Here is a 15,937-nt window from a genome sequence, read left to right as displayed (position 1 = left end):
ACTTACCATAGATGTATATATTAAATATTTATTTTTCATTTATCAAAACAAATTGTAATAGTATTAGTTGTTAGATAATATATACTGTTATTATTAGTTAGGGGTAAGGGTATTTTTAGACTTTTTCACTTCTATTTCCTTAGTATATATTTTTATCGTAAAATTATGCATTTAAGCTATTTTGGTATTCTATGAAACTCTAGCCTTCATTGTTCATTTATCTACTTTGTATCTCAAATTCTAACATAGTATCGGAGCATGGTTTGATCCCCCTTAATCCACTCGGTGCTTCCTTGGGAATGCATTCTGTTTTTATCTAACATCTGATATAATTGAAAATAGAACAATAAATCTATCTAATAATTTGCAAAAAAAAAAAAACACTTACATTTAGGATTTTTCTTCTAAAGAGGACATATAATCACGAACAGTGAGAGTAGTAGCTAATCGGTTGCTTTCAATAATTTAAGAATATCTGTGCAAGATATTATTTATGTTTTTTTTTTTTTACTAAAAATAAAGGATATTCATTCATTCAAACTGATAGAGTACATCGATGTAATACAAATTCAAATTTGCTAAAAACAAAAAGGATGAATCTGCAAACAAACTCACAGCATCCATGTTAATAGCATAAAACGGCAAATTACATAAGCCTACATATATCACTATATTGAAGTGTCTGGAATGTCCATGCCCCCAGATCTGCAGCGTTGATGACACAAAAGTCGACATTGGATAGATTTGTACTTGATCGGATCTAATCCTTCAACCTGAAACAAATGAACACCGCACAAAGACGGGAAAACAAAATACACCGCACAAAGACGGCACAACAAAATACACCGCACAAGGACGGGATAACAAATAACACAAAATCAAACAAATATGTGAAAAATCACACTTATTTAACAACGAGAAAGAAAAAACAATTTGGAGGGGTGATTTTAGGTCAAGATTTGACCTGAAATCACCCCTCTTTGATAAATTAAGAAGAAGAAAAAAGGTGACGGCTAGGGTTAGAACTTAGGAGATGAGAGAATAGAAAAAAGGTGACGGCTAGGGTTAGAACTTAGGAGATAAGATATTATTTATGTTTGAAAGCTTATTTGCATTTTTGTGCTAATCTTATCATATAAATATCTGTATTGGTATATAAGTATTTGAGTGAGCTTATAAAAACAAATTATTATATATATGTTGATAAATTGTTTTCAACTTATTTTAATAAGCTTTTCACGACAGTTTCCCTTTTTTTTTTTTTTTTGCATATAGAAATAACTTGAACATAAGTGCTCTTATAATAAATCTCAATTAAATTGTTCACTATACTTAAAAGTGCAACAATCCATTTTAATTATGTCCAAAGGGAAACTTAGAGTTGCATGACTGTTAGCTTATATTAATTGGATAAATTTGTATGATTAAAATAGAGATGTTTGGTGTAACAAAAAAAATATAGAGATGTTTGGTAAATTTTTTGTCTCATGAACATCTAACAAATTTTTTTTCAGCTTATAGATTTTATGAGACGTTATTTTAAGTTTTGTTTGAGTTTAATCTTTTAAGTCATTTTATATATAAAAATTACTAGAAATAATGTCCCTTACTATATTACGTAGTTTTTTTTGGAACGGCGACTTTTTAAAGTAGTAATAAGTAAAAAAAATCAAATTGAAACTCTGACCTATACATATTACAATATTTCTACTAACTGAATTATCTTCAAGTGACAAGTGATGTCTCTATTTATTATCGAAGGAGAACTCTTATATACCACTACTAGAAAAATCTTAAATACCGACGGAAGTTAGAGACCGAATTTGTTTCTTCTCTAATAGAGACGAAATTAGAGACGGAAAAAAGCTGTTAGAGACCAAAATTAAAATATATGTATTAGTCACGGATTTTAGAGACAGAAATTTCTGTCTCAACAAAGTTTTGTCTCTAAATCCGTCTCTAATTTATTATTTTTATAATTATAATTGAAAACAATAGTTGGAGACAAAAATTAGAGACAGATTTTTTCCGTGTCTAATAGTTTTCGTCTCTATATCCGTCTCTAATTAGTCAACTTGATATTGAAATAGTCAAACATTTGTAAGAGACAGAATTTATTCGTCTCTGAATTAATCTGTCTCTAGAATCCGTCTCTAAACGAAATAACATTTTAAATTCATCCCGCCATAAATTTCACGCCAGTTTTTTTATTGCCCGCTCAAAATTTTAAACAAAATGATTTATTTTATTTTTTTTATAATTAGACTTTTTTAATGTTATAAAACACATTTTTCTGAGTCACAATTTCCCCTTTCTCTTCACGATGACTTAACGCTCACAAACTCATTAACTCAGTCCCTTTTCTTTATCCGCTGATCTAACTCTGTCGTTCAAACTCAATCTGCTAACTAGTCACGATTTCATTTTCTATCACACGTTATCACCACCGCTAGTCACGATTCTCACCACCTTCGATCACAATTCAGAGGTAATGCTCTTCTCTTAAGTTTCTTGATGTTTTCTTTCTCGCCCATCTCTTAGATTTCTACAATATTTTGGGAGGCATTTTTAGTGGAGGGTTTACAAAACCCTTGCAAATTGAGGGGAATAAAAGAGAAACTCTCGAATTCTTTTATTAAATTTCAGGGGTTTGTTTTAGAGTGCGTTTGTACTTTAAGCTTTAAAAATAATAATTTTGTTTTAAATTTTTTTATAAAATTCTAAAGATAATTTCCGTTCGTTTACTATCATAAATTTTTATTTTTTATTTTTAAATGTGAAGCACCTAAGTTCCTTATTTTAAAAAAAATATATTCTAAAAAAACTATTAATATTAAATTTTTATTTTAAAATTAAAAATAAGACTTTAAAAATCTATTACAAACACTATCAAAATAATAAAATAACTTTTTTTAAAAAATATATAATTATTTTCTTAAAAAAATCTAAAACAAATTCCCTCTAATTTCTGCAAATACGGAGTAAAATCTAAAAACAAATTCACCAAGCGCTCTCCAAATTTTGGTTTCCCCGCTTTTCACTTTACTTTTCCCCCTCTTTGCTTTCAATTTTTTCTTCTTTCTTTTGCAATTACTCTTAAACCTTTTGCTCTCAGATCATTCTTTCCCAAAATTATTAAAAAAAAAAAAACCTTCTTTCCCAATCTCTCTTCGAACCTGAAGTATATACCTCTCCTTTCAAGATCCGATCAATCCACTGCTTTGTCGAAGCTTGATTGGAACATTAACGGCAAATACAACTGATTACGCGATGGGACCATGACAACGCTGATGGTTCAGGTTTTCTCTCTTTTCTCGTTAAACAATAGATCTAGGTTTTCTGAGTTTACAGTTTTTCTATTAGTAGGCCCTTTCCTCTTAATCTCTTAAACCCTAAAACATCCAGGAATGCAAGAATTGATGCCGCGTAAGCTAAGAGGAGAATAGAAAGTTCGGTAGAACACATATTTGAAGATGTTTTGGGCGTTAGGGTCAGATTTCGAACGACAACAATGGTTTTCTTCTTCCTCCACTCATCTTCCTTTATATTTCTACGATTTTCATTTGGTATTTCTCAAAATCTGTAGGTTTTGTTTTTGGATTTAATATTCTTATATCACTAGCTATCTATCAAAAGTTTAGGGATTTTTTGGTTTTACATTATGATTCTTACTGTTCTTCATGTTGTTTGCTTACTCTGCTTGTTTAAAAATTATTCAGTGTCCGTGTACTATACTCTGCTGTACTGAATAATTGTTAATAAATAGTTGGTTTCGGGTGTGTTGCTGAAATTGGGATAGAGGTTAGTGAAGTTTCAACCTTGTTTTGATTGGAAAAAAAAAGCGTTTTGATATGAAAATCTAGGTGAATTAAATTTAGAATGTGGGAAGATGGTTTATTGATTATTGGATTGGTTTTGACATATGATAACCACATGCCTTGATGAGCAACATTGTTTTGATCAAGTTTCGTTAATTCATTTTCCACCGATAATATTTGATAATATGTTTTGATCTCTCATGATACCTTATGATTTCCCCTGTTTTACTTTGCTTGTCTCATGATACCTTATGATATCTCTCGACAATCATACAAATAACTTCAGAAGTTGAAGGCTCTCTTATCTGAGGTGGTTGATTGTAGTGTCTATGTGACATGTTAGCTAGACCGGTACTAGATTGCAATGATTCTAATTTTGTTATTGATTTTATTATCATGTATCTACCTTGTTTGTCTAAATTAATGTTTGAGTGGTCAATGCATTGCAGATCATTAGCTGTGAAGGATGAGATATTCTGCTTGTTTGAAAGAGCTCTAGACAATTTAGGGAGCTTGAGACAACAATATGGACTTGCCAAATCTGGAAATGGCGTAGACGGAAGATCCACTGCATGTTATGATTTCCATTGCTCCTGCTTCTGGTAAAGGAACTCAATGCCACCTTATCACCAACAAAGTGACCTATATATTATTGACTATGAGTTTGAACCTGATTTAATGTTTCAGAGTTCTCTGTACAATAAATTAGATAAAGCCACCTCCACTGTTCATAACTGACAAACATAAATAAACACTATAATGATTGTCTCTGTTGTCTTTTTTAGTATTATTTGATACAGCATACCTTTGTTAACTTTAACTGATGTCATACTGAAGTTGCATTAGGCTGTCTAGTTATTATATGTATTGGAATTAATAAGATTGAACTATGAGTGAAGGGATCTGATTAGATTAATTTTCATTTAGGATTGTTATCAATTTGAATGCTAATATATGCTAGTATATGACATGTATCCTTTAGCACTGATATATATATATATATATATATATATATATATATATATATATATATATATATATATATATATATATATATATATATATATATATATATCATGTTTTGATCTTATGCTTGATACCTTATGTTTTGTGGCATTGCCTTCACTCTCTTAATAAGAACTTTGATAAGTTGTGTTCCTTTCATGTTCTAGAGATTCTATTTTGCTCATGTTGGGTTTTTACTATTGTGACTTCCATAAATAAACTATTATGCTTATTGTTTCTAAGTTTTGTTTTGAAGCTGCATGTGTAGATATCCCTTTTTATCTTTTCTTTAATTATTGGTTCTGTTTTTCTTTTTCCTATTGTAAATGATGTTCCTCTTTTGACAGATTATTTGAAGGATTTATGCAAAGTGAGTGTGTGGAAGAGTGAAGCAACAGAGCAGGTATGGCCAGTAACTCTGCTTCTGGTGAACCTTGTACATGTAAGACTAGTGGAATTTGTTTGTTTGTGTCTATGACTACTTTAACTTTGTGAAAAATGTGAGTGTCAAATTTGTGTGTTTTTGTTTGCTCATTTCTATGAAGTCTGAAATCAATTTTAGTTTTAGTTTTACCTTGTAAGTGTCGTTTATCTCTCTCATTCTCAAGATAATGGGTTTTTTTTTATTGGTGCTTCACATGCTTAAAATCTTTGGAATGATCCTTGTATCTGTTTGCAGTGAAGAAACTGAATGTTATAGTTTTCAAGGACTAGAGTGATGCACAATTTCTTGAACTGATATCCAACATCTAATAAATTCAGCATGCCAATATTGCAAATGTAGAAAACTATATATTGAATATTGTCATGTTCCAATATTTAATTATATGTGCTTCTTTCTGGTCAATAATTAGTATCCCAAAACGGGTTTTATACCACAAGCGCCTAACATCTAATTGATCGATATTATACAATGATTTGATTCTAACCTCCACATCATGTCATTTGGTAAGTATCCTATCATTTGATTATATTATTTTAATAAACCTAAACACTTTTTCAAATTTATACTCTAGACTTCCCAAAGAGTTCCATGACCAAGTGAAGGATACAGGAAGGAAAATTTGTTCCAGACCAACTTAAAAGGTATGCCATTAAAACTTGTCAGCTTCTTTCAAATTCTATATTTTTAATTCACATAATGTTAGTTAGTTCCTACACTTATATAATTTGACAACAATTAATGTAGTTAATTCATGCACATATTATGCTAATTGCTAATATTTGATTTTGAATTGGTTTCAGAGAGTTACATAAACTTTGGTAGAGCTAGAGGAAGAGCTAAGAGTTGCTTCTCTACATGATGAGAGGAGATGGATCTGCATAAACTAAATTGTTTGAGAGAAACTCTCAAAGAGGTGAGGATAGCAGACAACATAGCCAACAATCTGATGATGATAGTATATACATGAAGTGGTTGGAGGCATTAACAAGAAGGGAAACATATTTGGATTAGGATCTCAAGCAGCCACTATCAAAGAATCTTTGAAATCCAGTGAAGTTTAGTTTTAGTTATTTTCCGTTATGTATTTTCGTTAAATCAATTATATGTATTTTTTTTGTGTTGGACAATTTTAAGTCTGATATTATTATGTAGTGCTGTAGTAGCGCATTTGATACTTTGTAAGAATGACATACATTTTTATGTTAATTTGCAAATTTGGTGTCGATTTTTTTTTAATATTCTCACATTCTAGAATTATATGAATTACATAGAGTAAATAAAAATTAATATTTAAAAAATTGTATAAGCATTTATAATTACTAAACAGACAAAAAATAATAATTATTAGATACGGAAAATGTGTTGTCTCTATGGAGACGGAATTCTATGTTTAGAGACGGAATTTTAGAGACATAATTATTTGAATATAGAGACGGATAATTCTGTCTCCAATAGAGACGGATTATTGTGTTTTGAATTCAATGTTTAGAGACAGATTTTTATTTGGTAGTGACGGATAAATTCCGTCTCCAATCAGAGACAGAATATAAAATCCGTCTCTGATAGTTTAGAGACGAGGAAATCAAAGACAGAATCAAATCCGTCTCTAATTCTGTCTCTAACATGTTTAGTGACGGAATATTTGCATTTTAGAGACAGATTTTGCCCGTCGGTATTTAAGATTTTTCTAGTAGTGTACATCCAAATTAAATTACTAGTTGTCACGTACTATAATTTATAGGTCATGCTGAGACACTAGTTAAGAAACTAAAAAAAATTAAGTTTTATATTGAAAACGACACATTTTATATTTTTAAGAGTTTAACTACACAAATCCCAATATATTTTTACAACTAGTGCATCGGGAACACTAGTTAGTGTTTTTTTAATTTATATATCATGATATTTTTTCAATATTTCCACTTATTGTGTAAGTGATTGATTGATTTGATCTAGGATAATACGAAGATATTTTATTGAGATTGATGTTGGTGTCGTATATTTAGCTATTTATCATATAATATCTACGTAGTATAATTCTTAAGCTATAATTGAAATGAGATCTTCTCCTTCATTTTCATTTAGATCGATCTCTCTTCTTTCTTTTTATCTCTCTCTTAATCTTAATCTCACACACACTCTCTCTCTCTCATGATTATTTTTAAATTTTTTATTTAAGAAAGATATTAAAATTAAGAGAGAGATATAAAGGAAGGAGATGTAAAAAAAAGTGAATGAAATAATCTAAATCCAAAAAAATTATTTATGATGAAATTATAAGTTTGAGTTGCTCTTGGAAAACAACTAAAGTTTGAGGTGGAAATATTAAAAAAAGTTGTAATAGAAATTAATTAAGGTTTTCGAGCTAAGGGTTAAAGAAGTTGGAAGTCCAAGATTTAAGTCCTGATAGAGAGGGGAAAAAAAACTAATATAATATTGTAATATACTAACAACTAACAATTTGCCATTAAAAAAAATGGTTTGCTTCTTAAGAAGAAAAATAGAAATAAGTTGTTCTCTAATTACTACAATTGAAATAGTGACAAATAGATGAAATTTGGTATCATTTACGAGGAAAAATCTGTATCTAACTCCAATTTATGTTGTTTTTGGCGTATTGCAATTTGCTGTAGTAAATAAATACACAACTTTCACGCAGTTTTTAATCTTGACGGTTAATTATTGATTAGACGGCTCAAGTTGATAAAGTTATAAAATCATTCAAAATTATCTTATTCGTATATATGGTAGATCGGAATATGGTCCAAAATCTAAACTGTGCGAAAACTGTGATATTTTTTATAGCAGCAAATTTGCTTCTGTCTTTGGGCTAATACGAATGAATCAAAGGGTAAAAAAATTCATAATAATAGAAACCTTATACATACAAATCAAATTGTAATTTTTTTATTTATTATGAGAAGCTAATAAGAAAGTAACTTAGAATTATTTTTAACTTAATTTGTTACACACTTACACTTACAAGCAATAACATTTTTTGCTAACACATATCGGAGTTTTATAATTGAGACATCTATCATTTGCACAATCCGTATTATTTTTGCAAGGGAGTAAACCTGTATTTCAAATAAGAATAAATGAATATTATTAAAAGGGTATGAAAGATTTTATATATGATAAAGAAAAAACAATGAAATGTATGTGAAAATGAACTTACTATGTTGGCCAAGTTCATGAACCATAATTAGGGTTAGAAAGATCATTAAAGCATAAACAATATTTTTTTGAATTTCACCCATATTATGTCTCATTAATTTGCATGTAAAAAACAACTATTAAATCAATTTATAAGTAAAACACCTCATGCTTTATTAATTTTAATTAAATTGGTTTTAGCCCTTAAGTAGTTGCAAGTGACCATTCATATAATCAACATTATTATAAATGTCTCATAACATGAACAAACTCATAACAACGTCACATTTATCTCTAAAAGCTCACTCAATTGATTACTTAACTTTAATAAATATCTCTCTTAAAATTTTGATGACGATTAAAAGTCATTAATATTTTACTAAAATTTTAGTTTATTAATAAAATGCGATAAAATCAAACCCAAAAAAAAAAAAGCGATAAAATTCATAAAAGTAGAAATATTCATGACATGAAAATCAAATTGTAAGCTAATTAGAATTGACATAAAAATTTGTACCGAAAAAGAAAAAGAATTTTTTAACTTAATTATCATGTTGAGGGAAGCAGTAACATTCTTTCCAAAGACACATCGACCTTTTAAGATCCTCAGGACATACATCATCACTTGCACAATCTTCGTTAGTTTCGCAATGGCGAAGAGCTATATGTCAAAAAGAATAAATAAATTAATATTACTAGGGGTGCAAAAAAAAATAATTATATATGATAAAGAATATAATTTGAAATGTGTGTGAAAAAGGACTTACTATTATGGCTATTTACAAGTAGAATTAGGGAAACCAATATAATGAGAGCATAAACAATTTTTAAAATTTTAGCCATATTTGTCTCTTTAGTTTGCATGTAACAAAAACAATTATTTGTTCATTTTATAAGTAAAACACCTCATGCTTTGTTTGTTTCAATTAAATTGTTTTTACCTCTTAGGAAGTTTCAAAGAAATCATTCATATAATCAACATTATTATTAAATGGCTCTTAAGTACATTGATGTGTCACATTTATTTATCGTTAAAAAAAATAAAAAAAAAAGTAATATGACGACTATATGAAGAACAACTTGGTTCCACAATTATTTCATGCTTCCTGAATATATGTTTTGATGTTTTTATGTTTAATTCTAACGTTTCTTTTGACAAAAGTTGTATAACAAAGTTTTTGGTAATTCAAATGGACCCTTCTTAACAAGTCAGTAATGAACATATTTTGTATGGATGATACTTAGTGTGATCACCATTGTTCATCTAGTGATGCCAACAAATTACTCCCTCCGGCTTTTTTTTTGTAAGGAAATATACCAATTTGCACAGTGCACACTTTATTAATAAATTGCTTTTTTGTCTTGATTTCATGTAAAATTTCTATTACAATTACTAAAATAACCTTGTAATATACTCCTTTCGTCCCAATTTGATTGACACAGTTGACTGTTTCACGCATGCCGATGCATAACTTTGACGATTAATATTTTTAATTGTATAATAGTAAAAATTATAAAAATTTGATATTTTGAAAATATTCATCGAGACGAATCAAACAACATCTTATATGATACTACGTCCGTTCCTAATTATAAGACACTGTTTGACAAAAATGTACTATACATTTATATTGTTTTGACCGTATTTTTTTTTAATAATATATAAATGTAAATATTAACATGTAAGACCTTGTTCAATTTGTTTTGATGAGTATTTTCAAAATATTAAATTTTTATAATTTTTACTAATACACAACTAAAGATATTAATGATCAAAATTGTGCATTGATGTACGTGCAGTAGTCAAACAAAGTCTTATAATTAGGGAATGAGGTAGTAATATTTATTTTTGTTTATTAGTAGGAAAATAAGAACAAAAAAACATGTGTGAATAGTGCACAATAATCAACTGTGTCAATCAAATTGGGACGGAGGGAGTATTAAATTTGCATTGACTCTACAATCATCATAAAAAGTAGAATAATTAATGAGTGTAATTTTGGAAAAGCAGTACTCCCTCCGTCCCATTTTAAATGACATTTTTTTTACTTTAATTTGTCCCGATATAAATGACCTATACAACTTTCAAAGCCATTTTTTTCAATTTTACCCTTTAATCATTATTACTAGTAATGAAAAAGATCACATGTGCAGCTATGAAAAGTGAATAATAAGGGCATTTTAATAATTGCACAACTCTCTCTTTTTTATTTATGCACTTTTTTAAAGTGTGTAAAATGGTCAAATATGTCGTTTAAAATGGGACGGAAGGAGTATTAAATAAAGTTGATTTTGGTAACTTTTACTTATATTTAAGGGCAAAAAGTTTTGTTTACTTTTACTTATAAATAAGGCCGGATGGAGTATCACACTAAAATTTAGTGGACTAGTGGCGGAAAAAGAATCATTAATTTTGTTAAGTAAATGCTTATTGATTACTCCAATAAAAGTTGAGTGTGTCCACAAGTTCTTACTCCAATAATATTTTAGTGAACCGCACGCTTACTCAATTGAGATTTATTTTTGTTATCCTATTCATTTTTACGCGCGACCTATGAATTTATCAAAATATTCCCGTCCGTTATTTAAGTAGTGGACACCCACCAAAAACATCATATCTTTATAATGTTCGCTACTTAAGTCGCGGACAACATTTTTCAAAAAAAAATTATTTTAATAACGTCTGTGAGTTAAAAGGAAAAGGCGTTGGGCGTTAGCTTTCTTTCGGAGGGTTTGGTGTTGCCCCCCTCTTTTTGTAATCTTTTTCTTTTTTTTTATCTTAATATATATTTTCATGGGGCCTTCTTCCTTGGCAAGCTTCATTTGCTTAAAAAAAAAAAAACATAGGACGTACGAGTAACCAGTAAAATGACAAAAGAATATCTCTACCCAATTACCTACCCTTCTCAACTTCCTCCCAAGCCTGCATTTTATAAAACAATATAAATTATTTTTATTTAAAAAAAAGAAAAAAGATAGGCCAAAGTAACAACTACACATACCCAATTACCTACCCTTCTCAACTTCCTCCCAATTGCCTACCCTTATCAACTTCCTCTCCATTTTTTACAAATAATTGAACACCACAAGTACTGGACCAAAATTTTGTGCAGTCACCGGATCAGTATCAAGCCAACAATTTTAAGAATCAGAAGATCGTGATTTCATAACCAAAATATACAATCAAGTAAAAATTAAAAATTGTCTTTAACATGATCTGTTTGATCTTTGATCAGATGATTCTAATATATTGACTGCAGTCGGCTACATGAAACATTGACTGCACTTAATCTGGAGTATAGTTTTATTGTATAAATATTTAAATTATGTTATAAATTCTAAAATGACGTGCATTTATATTATTTACTTCAAAATTATAATAATGAACATCTTCATTTCTTTTATGGTGTGTTTGTTTTGAGAGAAGTTGGGGAGAGAGGTGTTGAACTTCATTTGTTTGGAACGAAGAGAAATAAAGATTTAATGGTCTTCTCTCATGTGGGAAGAAAGTAGAAAGAGACAAACTATTACACTCATTTTCCACTAATGTCCTCCTCCTGATAGTAGTTGAGATGTCTTTAGATAGGGTTATTTTTGTCAATCGTTAAATAACTATAGTTCACATTTTTTATATTTCTCTTCTCTTTCTCTATCAAACAATAAATTAAATTTACTCTATTTCTCACCTTTTTTTTTTTTTCTAACAACTAAACACACGCTTAGGTGTATTTCTTTTAGAAAATGGAGAGGATCCTTACCCCTTCACATGGATCCCATAAAAAAATGTGGACCCATATAAATTTTAACCAATAGAAAAGAGTGTGTTAGAATGTGTTTATTAAAGAATGTGTTGCTAGCACTCCTCATAAAAATTACTGCACTGATCATATCAATGCGACTTTGGTTTTTGGATAAATGGTTAAAACGCCACGAGGCCATACTAAAAGTAATACAGTAAGAACAACTTCAATGATGATTTTTATCTAAAGGTTTTATTAAGTCATTTTAAAATAACTCACTTATTTTTTATTTTAATAATAATGCAACTTTTAAGAACTCAAATTGGGTCCACAACTTTAACTCACATATTAATATTTTATGTGTACTTAATTTTATTTTGGCTTAAATGCAGTTTTATCCCTCTATTTTGAATAAATCGGAATTTTACCCCCTTATTTTAAAATTCGGGATCGAATAAAAAAAAATTTATTTGTCACTCAAAACCGAACCAAACCACAAATAAATTTATTTTTGGATCGGATGAATTTTTAACTTAAAACGGATCAAAACGAACTGTGAGATACTTCCAAGAAATGGTGGTTTGCCCCCATCTTAATTATTATAATGGTCAAAGGGAAAGTGAAACTTAACATCATTCTTTGCAAGTTGCTTATAATCCATCATGTTTGGTAGTAGGATACTATAACATCAAGGGCACCCACACCGGTCACATTGTGAACTGCATGTTCTTGTCCTTCAAACTAAATGAGAAAAATGCCCCCATTATTTAGAAATTATGAGAATGCCTCATTCAATGCATCTAGTTAATTACTATTTTCATTTATAAATAAATATAAGAAAAAATTAAATAACAAAAATTAATATATTTGACTTATAAAATTTAGATTAAATATATTAATAACTTTTGTTGACTCAGTTTTTTTATATATTTAAAATCGGAGATAAAATTATTTTAGAATAAAGATGAACCATTGTGCATCCAAATTAAATTACTAGTAAATTATATTAATTTTTGTTTTAAAACAACAATCAAGGCTATTCCATACAAATTATTATATATCAATTTTTTTCGGAAAAATAATGGTTAATTTATATTTATCTTTTTGTCCGTAAACAGTGGAAAACACCACGCATACACACAAAAGTAAGGTCTAAATAAAAATATTCAGCTTAATATTATTAATATTGTCAGTTGAGTTAGACTATACAAAAAATTTATATGAATTTTAACTATCCATTAAAAAAATATATCAGAAGAGTGTATTAAAAAGTACATTACATTATAAAAATAAGTACATTACATTCTAAATTCCTTAACATAAAATAGTTGGAAAATATGCTAACATTGTATATAAACTAAATACAATATTTTTATCAAAGAAAAAATTCATTCATATATAAACCAAATTATTGTACTACTACGTTTCTCTTAAGATGAATTGTTTGGAGATAACCTATGCTTAATTCTTGATAGGAACAAATTTTGATCTTACTTAACTCATGACCGAACTTCAAAACAAAAAACAACCCATTAATATGTAAGAAAATTATGGCTTAATTACACTTTTGGTCTCTTATTTTTATTTTAGGTTTCAATTTGGTCTCTTATCTTTTAAAAGTTTCAAGTTGGTCCTTTATCTTTTCTGCAGGTTTCATGTTGGTCCCTCCCGTCAAATTTTTCACTATTACCGTTAAATTTGGACACGTGGCAAACGGAAACCACACTTGGAAATATGACACGTGTCCAAATTTAACGGTAATAGTGAAAATTTTGACGGTAGGGATCAACTTGAAACCTGTGAAAAAGATAAGGGATCAACTTGAAACTTTAAAAAGATAAGAAACAAACTTAAAACTTAAAATAAAGATAAGAGACTAAAAGTGTAATTATTCATTCACATAATTTTTAACTTAATCAGTAATAATCTTGATAGCAATAACATCCTTTCCATACGCACGATGAATTTTTATGATTGGGACATACCTCAACCGCACAATCCTTATTAGTTTCGCATGAGCGAAGGCCTGCATATGTAAAATAAAATTATATGAATGTTATTAGAATTGAAGAGGATGAAAGATTTATTTTATACATAAGCTAGATAAATAAATTAAAATGTGTTTATCAAAAAGTACATACCATTGCCGATTACAACAAGAATTAGGGAAAGAAAAATCATCAAAGCATAGACGATTTTTAGAATTTCAACCATACTTTGTCTCCTTAACTATAAATTTACATACAAAACAAACAAACAATTATTTGATCACTTAAGTAAAACATGTCACGGCTTGTTACTTTCAATTATATTGTTTTTACTTTTTAGCACTTGCAAAAAGCTGCAAAAAATCATTCATATAAATAACATTATTATGAAATGTAGGTTATTAATATTTTACTAAACTTTTATTATTTTATTTTTCCTTTAGCCTTCCATGATAGAAATGGGGTAGATCCAAAAAGAGAAAAATAGTGTGAAATATGATAGAAATAATTGTAGAAATAAGGGATTACAGAGGTTACAACATACTTATTTATAACCTAAGAGATTGATCATAATTTTTTTCTGTTGTGAAAATATTATAGGACCAAAGTTAATACGTATCAAATGTGAAAAACGCATGAGTTTATAAAATGGTGTTTTGTCTTGCACAATAAAGTAAAGGGAATATGTTATGAGAAGTAGTGTGGGTTTGGATTTGTTCTATTTATTTAATTTTTATTTATTGTTACTTATTAGAAAGATATATACAAAAGATTAATGAGATCATATTCTAATAAATAAACTCTAATAATGAAACTCATTTATCTTTTTATGATGAGATCTATTCTATTTGGAAAGAAAGGTAACTCAAGAAGCTCGTGTTCATTTGTAAAAAAAAAAAAACTTGTGTTCAGTTTATGTTTTATCTTACTCATAAATGAACAACAAACGAATAATAGATAAATTAAGCAAACCCAGACTCAAGTTGTGTGTGTGTTTTATCGAACGTATATATATTAAGAAATTCAAGCATGCTTATCAAAAGAAAGAAAAAAAATCCAAGCATGAATTCAATTAAAGAAGTTTGTGCAAGACGTGTCAAAAAAAAAAAGTTTGTGCAAGATATTACTTCTGTTTGAAAAAGTTTATTTTCACTTTTGAGTTAACCTTATCATAAAATCATTATGCTCTTAATTAAAAAAAAAAAATCATGAAAGTTTATTTCAGTAACCATTTTTAAGAATAGATTATGTTCATAAGTTGTTTTTAACTTATTTTAATAAGCTTGTTCTTATAGCTTATATGAATAACTTATAAGTTATAACTTGTATTAAAATAGCACGTTTAACCTCATAGAAATAATAACTTACACATATAAGTGCTTTTATATGATAATTAAGTATTTGAACACTTGTTCAATTATTAAGTTCTCAATACTGTTTACTCTAGTACAACAATTATGTGGAAAGGGAATTGAAAGGGGACCCTGTCCCTTACACTTTTAGAATATAACATTTGTGAGTAACATCATTCTTTGCAAGTTGATTATCCATGCCTTGTAGTAGAACACCACAATAATGAAGGACCACTTTGTCAACAGTCAACACATTCAACTTGTCATGGCCTCATGGGGCATGAATGACCAAACTATATGAGAAGCCAATAGGAACCTGCCCAAAAATCCAAACCCCATTATTGAGAAGGATGCCTCATTCAATGCTTCTATTTATTATTGAAGGACAAATAATAGAACCATTATCTCCATCCAAATTACTTAGTACTCCTAT

General features: G+C 28.7%; 2 long non-coding RNA genes across 4 annotated transcripts; one reads left to right on the top strand and one right to left on the bottom strand.

Annotated features, from left to right (window-relative positions):
• The first annotated feature begins 3,055 nt into the window (after positions 1–3,055).
• On the top strand, positions 3,056–6,493 carry LOC123895483. Of its 3 annotated transcripts, XR_006804387.1 has the most exons (7): positions 3,056–3,299; positions 3,406–3,514; positions 4,105–4,169; positions 4,268–4,420; positions 5,171–5,226; positions 5,840–5,909; positions 6,069–6,493. It is a non-coding gene; the product is annotated as an uncharacterized LOC123895483 (long non-coding RNA). The 3 variants fall into 3 exon arrangements; XR_006804386.1 differs by lacking the exon at positions 4,105–4,169 and having other exon boundaries at positions 3,062–3,299; positions 5,171–5,265; XR_006804385.1 differs by lacking the exon at positions 4,105–4,169 and having other exon boundaries at positions 3,066–3,299.
• Positions 6,494–8,108: 1,615 nt separating this feature from the next.
• On the bottom strand, positions 8,109–8,934 carry LOC123895482. The gene is made up of 2 exons (XR_006804384.1): positions 8,447–8,934; positions 8,109–8,345 (listed from the first exon to the last, which is right to left on the bottom strand). It is a non-coding gene; the product is annotated as an uncharacterized LOC123895482 (long non-coding RNA).
• Positions 8,935–15,937: the final 7,003 nt, after the last annotated feature.

Source organism: Trifolium pratense, linkage group LG7 (assembly GCF_020283565.1).
Source record: "Trifolium pratense cultivar HEN17-A07 linkage group LG7, ARS_RC_1.1, whole genome shotgun sequence".
NCBI lineage: Eukaryota > Viridiplantae > Streptophyta > Magnoliopsida > Fabales > Fabaceae > Trifolium > Trifolium pratense.
Note: the sequence above shows the minus strand (reverse complement) of the source record. Positions and strands in the feature narration are given on the sequence as shown.